The sequence below is a fragment of the Bombus huntii genome, chromosome 14 (genome assembly GCF_024542735.1).
Source record: "Bombus huntii isolate Logan2020A chromosome 14, iyBomHunt1.1, whole genome shotgun sequence".
Lineage (NCBI taxonomy): Eukaryota > Metazoa > Arthropoda > Insecta > Hymenoptera > Apidae > Bombus > Bombus huntii.
The window spans coordinates 11462778-11473467 of NC_066251.1; the positions used below are offsets into that span (position 1 = coordinate 11462778).

Here is a 10690-nt window from a genome sequence, read left to right on the forward strand (position 1 = left end):
GCTTCAATTTTTATCAATTTTTTTTTCGTTCTTTATTTTCCATCCTTTTTGTTATCGATAACACGAATCATCTTCCCTTTCCGTCAATCTTATCCGTTTTATCATACTTTCTCAAATTACTTACCGCTTATCCACTTAGTTACTTCTGACTATTCGTCAAGCCTTTATTCTTCCAAGCTTCGCAGGTTTTGTCATTTTCTTCCTTTCTTTCTTTTGTTTTTCGACTACTACTACTTTATCAAGAGAACATCGAGAAAACATCCAGACGATCTAGAACAAAATTACGAATTTTTAGAGCTTCTATTCTCTCTGTGGTATAACATTTGTTGTACTTTTTACATTGTGTATAACGTCTTGGTCAACGATAGAATGGTTACCAAGAGTTTATACACACAGTTGGGTCATTAAAGAACGAGTTAGATGGGACGGAAAAGAAAATCGTTTTCCAACCTAGCCATCGGTCGATCTTTCACCTCAAGCTCCAGTTCTTTTTCTTATCTCTTCCGCTGGTAATTACAGAGATTTTATAAGGCAAGAAATTTTTTAATTCTTTCTCTTTTTTTATCATTGTAGTTTTTAAGATACACTGATATTTTTGATTGACTACTCGAATTGTTATCACCATTGTTTGAAATTCATTTTTTATCTTTCCTATTCCTATTCGATGCAACGATGTAAAGTTTCTCTTTGAATTGAAGTATCAAAGGTAGAATATATGTAAAATATTGGAAAGTAAAGAGATAAGATGAAGTGATTGAGAGAGATTTTCTCCATTGAGGTACTGTAGGAAGAAGCTGTCAGAGTTTTGATCGAAAAAGGATATCTAAATAGGATGAAGGGCATGTAGGGTGAAGTTTAAAACAATCTCGTAAATCCCTTAAGTTCCATAAAGGAAATGAACCATGCAACAATAAGAAATTTCCATAAAAACTCCACATCTTTGGGTATCGTTATTCTTCTTCACTAATTTTGTATTTATATTAATTTTAATAATATCGTTTTTGTATGAGAAAGAAAACATCATTAATTTTAGGAATTTTCCCGAGAAATATAATTCTTAACTTTCTAAACTAAAACTAAAGGAAATCAGTTTCCGATTCTTGACATTACAAGCAATTGATATTCGAAGATATTTCTTTCCGTAAATTGTCAAAATATATATTATTTTTAGATTAAATGTGAATATTCGTCCCAAACTAATTCAAAGTAACTTCATAATAGTATGAACGTCGTATATAAAATAATTTTCAACTATGTTTTAGCAGAATCGCTATTTGATTTCACCGTCAACAATCAATTACGCTTAATCGAGAGAGAGAGAGAGAGAGAGAGAGAGAGAGAGAGAGAGAGAGAGAGAGAGAGAGCACGGTGTTGCTCTTCGTCTCGAAATATGAGTCGACTGTAGCCTTCCCTGCATGTTTAGCCGTCCAAATTGCGGTAAACAATTACGGCCTAATACGAGGATAATCGAGTAATTATTATAAAAGCCGGAGCTTCATCAATCACCACTGTTTGATAACCACCGATAGCGCGGTGGACGTTCTATTTCGAGAAATCGAGCCACGCCTATCCTACCTTAGCCTAATCGTTACCTATCTTACATAAAAAAAAAAAAGAAGAAGAAGAAAAAGGAAAATTAGCGATTGTCATTAGGATTTGCTTACAAATCGCGTTTCTTTATCAAGTAATGTAATAGCTAAGAAGCGAATAAAACCGGAATGAACCGGAGTTGTTTGTATATCGCGTCGTGACTGATTTATTCGCTTTCTAAATTTTCGTTAACCGGCATTAACAAATAAACGTACTAACTGGGATCGATTTGGAGAAGTGCTCGAAGACAGAATAATACTAAATGCAAAACATAAAACAGCGGATGATACATGACGCGATTGAAAGTCACAACAAGTAACATGGGCAGCATTACCAAATGTAGGAGTCCATGAGACGGTAAGCTAAGGAATTAATCATCGAAAGTCGCAGAGCAAGAAAAAGTTGGTAAGAATCGAGACATCCCCAAGATAAAACAGTATTTAATAGACTATTACTGAAACTAGGAAAGGTAATGCAAAAAATAAAAAATGAGTTCATAAGCCAATACATAGAAAGTCTTAAAATAACGAGAGAACCGATTATTCGTTGTGGGAAGCAATAAAGAAATTAAAAAGATTATAAATATATATGTATCTTTAATAAGCGACAAGGCGGAGAATTGACTCCAATTATGAGAGAATTGAAAGAAGTGATAAACGAAAAGCAAACATATTCGTTGAGCGCCTAAAAAATGTTTTTCAACGCAATCAGTCGATTAGAGAAAAATGAAAGACGAAAGATGAAAAACAATTCCATAAAATACGTATCACCAACGAAAGCAGTAGAAGAAATAAACAAAAACAGCCCAATATCACTTCCATCGATTATATCTAAACTCTTCAAAAAGCTACTCCTGAAAACCCTTACGTCAATTGTTACAAAGCAGAATCTATATCCCAGACACCAATTTGAGTTTTCCAGAATAACAAATATTATCGAAAAGTGGTTGGAAGGAATGAAGATCTGTTTAGCATTATTCTTAAATATGTCACAAGCCTTCGACAAAATTTAGAACGAAGGTCTTTTGTAAAAATTAAAGCAACAAATACCTCAAAATTATTGCGAATTAATAGAATCATATTTAATCGATCGCTATTTTATAGTGAGAACAGAAAATGACTACACTGAACTACAAAAAATCAAAGCAAAAGTTCCACAAGGCAGCGTATTAGGATCAACACTTTACCTCCTACTCACGGTGCGAATCAGGCGCAACATTAAAAACAATGTACTTGCTACTAAACAGGAAATCAGAATTATCTTTATACAATGAATTACTTCTGTACAATGCGGCGATAAAATCCATATGGATTTATGGTATCCAATTATGGAGTTGTACAAGTAAATCAAACCTAAATATATTACGATTCGAAAATAAGACACTAATAATAAATAATAAATGTAGCAAGGTACAAGGGGAATGATTACATCCATAGAGATTTAGGAATAAATGAAATAAAAAATGAAGTCAATAAATAGGCCACAAAACACAGTGCACGACTACAACAACATTCTAATGCAAAAGCAGTACAGCTGATACATTATACGAACTCGTGAAGATTGGAAAGGAAACAACCCCAAGACCTCACTACAAACGATACATAGAAATCCAATGAGGAATTCCCAGTGGGAAGTAACTTCAATTACATCAATCGTACACGTAAAGAAGCCATATACTGATTACTCTCATAAGAAGATTAGATTGTAGATTAATCTCATAAGAAGATTAGATTTAAAAATATTTAGAAAAAAAGGATTTCGTTTGACGATATACATGTGGCATGAGAAAGACAGGGATTACTAAAACCACCGGTATAGATGACGAAACCTATTGATATCTGGACGTATGTACAATGTACAATATAAGTCCATTCAAGAGATACAAGAATCAGTCTTTTAAACAAGATTTTTCCTTATCAAAGAAAATAGTATTCGTTATGCGATAACCTAATAATTTCCAGTTATTTACGTACAAATTTTACGTAATTCACATTTATGCCATTAATTCATAATATTTAAACTATTACTTTACAACATTTAATCTATTAATTTCTTACAGTTAAACTATTAATTTACAACCAATAAATTAATAATTTATAATAGTTACGCTACTCATTTATAACAATTTATTATTAATCTGAAACAATTACTCCATTAACTTTTAACAATTATATCAATAATTTATAACAATATGCTTCCATTAATTAAAAATAATTATACTCTTAATTTATATACCATCAATTCGCAGTGATTAAATTATTGATTTATTTTGTTTCATTTAATATGAACGAAATCATTGAAGTCTTCGGAATGGTATTTTATTTCTATTTAGTTTTAATTTAATTAATTAATTATTTAATTAATTAATTAATCTATTTAATAATCAGTGCCAATGCAAAGTCTAACTATTGAGCGTCTATGGATGGAATGTAATTCTTCATATCCACTCAAAGCCAAAGATCAAACCGTATTCATGGAATTGAGGCAGTAAGTGCAATTTGATCGAAGGCAACAAGATTTCATCATCCATTCATGAGTGGTACAATTGGTCAGTTGCATGGTTTGGTTTCATCGATCATAATGATACTATACCTATTCTAATTAATAAATTTCAATACACATTACTATATAATAAAACTTTGCTATAAAATAATGTTACATCTTCTGCTGCCGATGCTTAAAACTCTTTACGTAAATGAGACCCGAGTGTAGTTACCTCTCCGTGATGGGTCGCGCTAATTGGTATCGTTTTCCAAATAATGATACATAAAATATTATTCTGAATATTAGAAAATGAATGTAACATTAATTTTAATAGCATTAGATTGCTATTGGGAAATGACATACATTAATATTTCCGAGTATTACTATTTGAAAAACAATATCAAGCTAAAAACTACTTTAATGTAGTCTAGTTTGGATTATTCAAAACTGTTTTGGTGATGTACACTGAACTAATATCCCTCTCCCTACGGGTGCCGTGGACGCCGTGGGATGTCGTGAGATACCGTACGATGCGTGTATTTTAACTTTAATTAATCATGAGATAGATACCTATTGTGAGCTCATTCTGTACTATAGGATTATTTATTCAGAAATATTAGAAATTAGGATTTTCAATGATTTCTATTCTATATGATAAATTTATTGATAAATGGATCTATTTACAGTGGATTAAACAGAAAACGATGGTTATTTAACGTGAACTTAATGCAGTAGTGTAATATAACTAAGGCAATTAAGTTGATAATTCACAACTCACAACTAATAATTTACTACTCATAACAACTCGGCAACTCTCTCCGTCTACTCAACTCTTTCAACTCAATTCCCCACTCGCAACTAACTAACTCCTCACAACTCGATTCTCAATTAACGATTGCCGATTAATTCGTCTTTTTCCCTTAAGCATCCCTTTGCCGCCTTTTCATACCTCCATCACGTACGTGTTCCGTAATCGTCTGCGATCATGATCACGTACGCCTTCTTCGGCGTAACTATTCGACTGAAGAACCGACGATACTTTGATGAGTCACTTGGCCTATTGAAGTTTCCCGACCCTTTCGGCACTTAGGCTTTCTCCTAACATTGTTTATAGCTCATGGACTCCAACTGACTAAAACCTCCACGATGACTGTCCCGGCTGCGATCCAGAGAGGCCCGGGAACCGGTGCGAGCGACACACCGCCCCCCCCCCCCCTCCCGCACTCAATATCACCGCTGATGGAGCGGTGTGTGACCATATCACACCGTGCCTCGTTGCCGGAATCGCCATGCCAGGCAGCCCGGTTCCCCTACCGGACTGTTGGCGGCCCCGAGGCGCTGAGCCGCCAGCGTTCAAGCCCGAATCCCACCGGGGGGAGGGGGGGCGGACCCAGTGCGCTTTGCCAACGCCATACGGAGTTCCCAGGCTATCACCCATCCAAGCACTATCCGTGCCCGGCGCTGCTTAACTTTCGTGATCTGACAGGAACCAGTGCTTTTTCAAATAATGTTTATTACACCAAGATATATTTTAATACATTTGGATATTCACAATAAACTATGAATTTTGGTAATGATGTGTTAGGCAAAGGTATCGATACGCGACGGTACGACGTAGCCATACTTATATTATGTGTCGGCGCTTTACATTTTTTGTGTTTAATACAATCTTTGGATTTAAGCCGTTGGGGAGCGGAGCTTTTATATGATTTTGTTTTTCGTTGATTTTTTTCTGTCCTGAAAACTTGGTCGCAAAACAGGACGCTTCGGTAGTCTACTTTTTGGGTGTTGTGTAACTTTGGGGAGGGATGGGATGAGAGAGAGGGGGCGGGGGAGGGGGATGTCAAATAGGTTTATTTACAAAATTTACAAATATTTACAGTTTACACCTGTGTTACACGGTGTCAGAATTGAGTTCTGTCGGTTTAATGGCTTTCTTATTTTATTATGGATTCGGTATCCACCAATATTTTTTTGTGTTTTTTCTGTGTTTGTCTTTAGTGTCTTTCTGGGGCAGGGCCATGTTGTATCTCCACCTAATGTCTGCGGTCTGTCCATTTAAGTTTTCTTCGTAGAGTATAGTTTTGATCCCTATCTTTCTTTTTATGTGATAGATTATTGGGATATTATTTTGGTCCTGGAGGTAGTTTTTTTCGTCTAGGTATAGGAAAGCTTCTGGGGGGATGTAGCCTGTTGACGGGAACGAGTGCACTCAGCGCGGCATGGGCGTTGGCATCTGTTTGTGCCTCTGACTCGTGCAACCTCACAACGCTTTGGAAGTTGCGTAATCGTTCAGTTGTCTCATTTTGTGCCGATAACCTATAATATTTTAACCTGTAAGTGGCGTGTTTTCGGTGGCACCGTTTCTTCATTACTTTTTTACTATAGTTTCTATCTCGTTATTAATATCGTTTAATAAATACATGTACATTTAACGATTCATTGAACATTAAGATAATTAAATTAAGCGGTTTTTTTTGACATTTTTTGTTTTAATTTTTCTTCAGTCGTCTATTTACTAAATGATATTGTTACTGCTAACTTATATGATACGTTTTTGTATGAAAATTTGAGTTTAATTGTATTTTCATTTAATTATTTTATACATTTGTTTTAATTTCTAGTTATTTTTTGTACAGGTTATAGCATCGATAGCAGGGATAATATAGAAGAATCAGGAATATTAATATATGGACGCAACAACGATCAATGATCAATCCGATGAATTTTCATGGAAATTTGGTGATGTTTAATTATTTTAACTAAGACAGCTGTAACATTTGGTTACAATTTATATTTGTTTTAAAATATATTTGATACATATTTCATAATAGATAATTTTTTAATTATTTGGAATACTAAGATGAAAGTAAAGACGATTAAATAAGTCATTGTTCTATTCCGCCATGCCTATCAAGACCATTCAGATCACCATCGCGTTGGGAATCGCCGTCACCCTGCACCGGCTTTGACCGGAGTGGGGTACAAAAGAGTACCCCGTCCGGACTGAAACTCATGATGACGACCCAGCGAAAAAATGAAATAAAATTGATGGCACATGACTGCTGTAGAGGTTTATGTGTAAAAGGTGGTTGGTCAGTAAGTTTTAATGGGCGTGATTGCTCGTTGTTGAAACCATCGAATATATTTACAATGATAAATTATTATACAGATAATACTCGCAAAGACGCTCGTACTAACCGATTCGCTGAGACAGTGTATAAGTCGTAAAATAGGATCGCTATTGACTCGTTAATTAGATCACTGATAATTCGTTGATAACTGGTTGAAAACTGATCGATAACTGACTGTAACTCCTTTCCTTGCGATCGCGTCCGTTTATTTATACTGGTCAGGGGAGAACCGGAAAATTCGAATTCGTTTACGTTTGACGCTTAAATCATGTGCCGCTACACTGCAAACAGCAATAACGTTTACGGTGCGTGAATGAGGGTTGTAAAGCAGGTCACGCTGCGTCGCCCTTTTTGTGACCGCGGCACTTTGGCGATGGACCACCAGGCCTTCAGTTGTGTTCCTGCGCCTGGTGAGGAATGGTGCGCTCCGTGGTGTTGCGGTCATCGGAAAAGACTCCGACGGAACCGTATGGGCGAGCGATCGGGGTTGGTTCTGGGATGAGCTCCTGTCCCCGCGGAGATGTCGCCAGATCTCACCCTCCTCGACGTTAAGAGAATCTCCCTACAATAGAGTCGGGTTAGGTGGGGTTGGAGGAGATGGTCTTAGGAACGGAATTGGAGTCTCCCATTGTGACCCCCGAAAAAAGAAAGAGGCCGGCGGTGAACTCGTGGAGTGCGTGGCCGACATAAAGTCGGCGGTCTTGACATTGGAAATTATGCGGAATTATTATGCGGAAATTGTGCAGAAGAGGAAGGAGGTGGAGAGGATCGCCTTCACCTCTAAAAACCTCAAGTGCCCTTACGTGCCCCGGCCTCAGCCTCGGTTAACCTCCCATAGTCAACGGCTGAACCATCGACGGACGAGGACGAGTTTGGAATAGTTGTGAGGAGGAGGAGACGCAAAAAGGAAGTCGCTCCGACATTGGCGACCTCTACGAGTGGCGTCCATGCCGTTCGTGAGAAGTGCGGCTCCTAACGAGGGTGCCAAAGAGGAAGAGAGGTCGACTTCCCGAGATAAGGCGAGGACGTTCGCTCAGGTGACGCCCCCTCCGCCCCACTAAGCGCGCCGGTGGGCTGACGGCGACGCAGCCCGCTGGGGTAGGGGGAGAAGGGGTAGAAGGGAAACGGGGAACCGTCTCTACATCCTGACGAACGTGACCTTTAGGGGTCCTGTCCAGGACGCGGGGGCCGGGGGGCCTGCCGGGACTAGGGCTGGCATGGAAGTCCTTGCTTGAGAGGTGGGTCCTCCTGCGGAGGTGGAGGCGGGCAGGCTAAGGCGGGACGTGCACGTGCACTTGCGAAGCGTGTATACCTCACGCAGGTCTGCCGCTAGTCGGGCGATATAGCACGTCTTAGAGACGCATGCGTTCGTAGCTGGTACCGGTACACGCGTGCCAGCCCCAGGAGGCGGTGGATGAGCCCACTGCGCGGGACCTACCGTGAGGCGCGTGTGTCTTTGTAACGGGGTGTAGTGGCACATGAATCATAGGACGATTCGAATCGAGGTTGACCCATATTGTTGTTTTGCCTCGGAGTATTAACACCGTTATGATATACGAAATGTAATAACAAACAAACTCCGGACAAAACAATATAACCGCTGCGCACAGCCGTCAACTGAAGTTGAATTTAAACTTTCCGGTACTCCCCCGACCAGTATATATAAACGAACACGATCTTCAGGAATCAGTATCGAGCATTCTTATAGCAAATTAGTATCGAGCGAACGTAAGCATTACCTTGTATACGCATATCGAGCAACACTGAGAGACTGACGACTAACTCTGTACTGCAAATAATTTTACATACATTTCACTACACTAAGTATCTGTTACGTCGGGCGATTCTCTACCTGGACCAGGCCATACACCGCGGGCCAGACGGACACCAGATGTCCGCTCATCCTTACGGCGTACCTTCAATAGCCTCAAGGACCCGTCATAAATCCCAGTAATTTGCTAGCTAAGGTCTTTCAGACCCAATAAACATCTGTTTTCCGAATCATTTCTAAAGGCTATTGTCTACTACGGCTTGACAAGGGAAAGTTAGTTTCTCACGTACGATGCTTCCTAATAGCAACTTTCTATCGAGAGCGGTTAAGACCCTTCTTAGTCCACCAACCTCCGTTTATCCAATCACAAGCAATGCATACTGCCCTCACTTTCCTGACCAAAAACGTCATGAACAAATCCGATGGTCCCGTGCGCTAGACACACCCCTCGCCAACTTTCCTCCGACATAGCATCGTCGCTGTAACTTACTTCTCCTACGACATCGGTCAAGTCAACTACTTCTCCTACGACATCAGGAGGGTCAACTCTACTTCTTCTACATCATTAGAAAGGTCATCTACTTATTCTACACAGTCACGTAATTCGAGTCTCGATCAAACATCTGCTTAAGTCAGTCTTCACCAAGGATCAACTCAATTCAGTCAACAAGTCGAATACAGTCAGTCAACACAATACATTATCGTACGCGACAACACGGACAGAGTCTCAGGTCGTACTCCTTCGTAGTCAGCTTATATCAACCATTCACTTTGTATTACACCGAAGTTGTTGGATTGTGCAAATATATAATAACCTGTTAATAGTAGCGTTATCGTCAATTTAACTACCCTTATTATCCCACAAGAAATAAGGGATCGAACGATTCGTGGCGTCGATTAGTCAATCGTAACGGGAATTTACGACTCCCGTTGGTACGCTTCTTCGAGATCGCGTCTCCCCACGAACGTGCGAATTTACAGTATCCAACTCGTCTAGTCATTAATCAACAACACGTTTAATCGCCCTCTACAGGGTCATTTTGATGGCAAAGAGACGGGCCTGGGACGAGCTCCTGGTCACCTTGGATTCCGACCCACGGGGGCCGCCTGTACAGGGCGGTGTTGAATAAACTCCGCCCTTGATCGCTTGCTACGACGGAGGGAATGGACCCTCAGTTTCAAGATGTGGTCATCGGCAGTTTCTTTCTCAAGGGCGGAGAGCTGCCGCGATCCCAGGATACTCCGCGCGTGGAGGAATCCGGAACGGTGGGTCTTCGAGGGGGAGTTGGCTGGTGGCCTCAGGTTCGGATATCCCTGCCTGTCTGTGGAAGGGGGTTGCCAAGAAGTTAGCCTCGAGGTTGAGCCAACGCCCTTACCGCGCCGAGTGCACTCGTTCCCGTCAGATCAGGAAAGTTAAGCAGCGCCGAGCACGGATAGTACTTGGATGGGTGATCGCCTGAGAACTCCGTGTGGCGTTGGCGAAGCGAAAGTGGTGGTGCCGGGCGTGGCCGCCACGATTAGGGTAGGGGCTGGAGGTGTCCTTCAAGTGAAGTACCTGGCGCTTATTCTCGACAGCCGCGGGCCTTCGGCGCCCACTTTGATGGCCTGATGTCCTCTGTTGAGGTGACGGCAAACGCCTTAGGGCGCTTGCTGTCCTCACGGAGCGGGCCGGATGCTGGAGTGCGACGGCTGTACGCCGGGGCGATGCGAT

At 40.3% G+C, this 10690-nt stretch overlaps 1 pseudogene; it reads left to right on the plus strand.

Annotated features, from left to right (window-relative positions):
* Positions 1-10341: 10341 nt before the first annotated feature.
* LOC126873595 (5S ribosomal RNA) lies at positions 10342-10460 on the plus strand (annotated as a pseudogene).
* Positions 10461-10690: the final 230 nt, after the last annotated feature.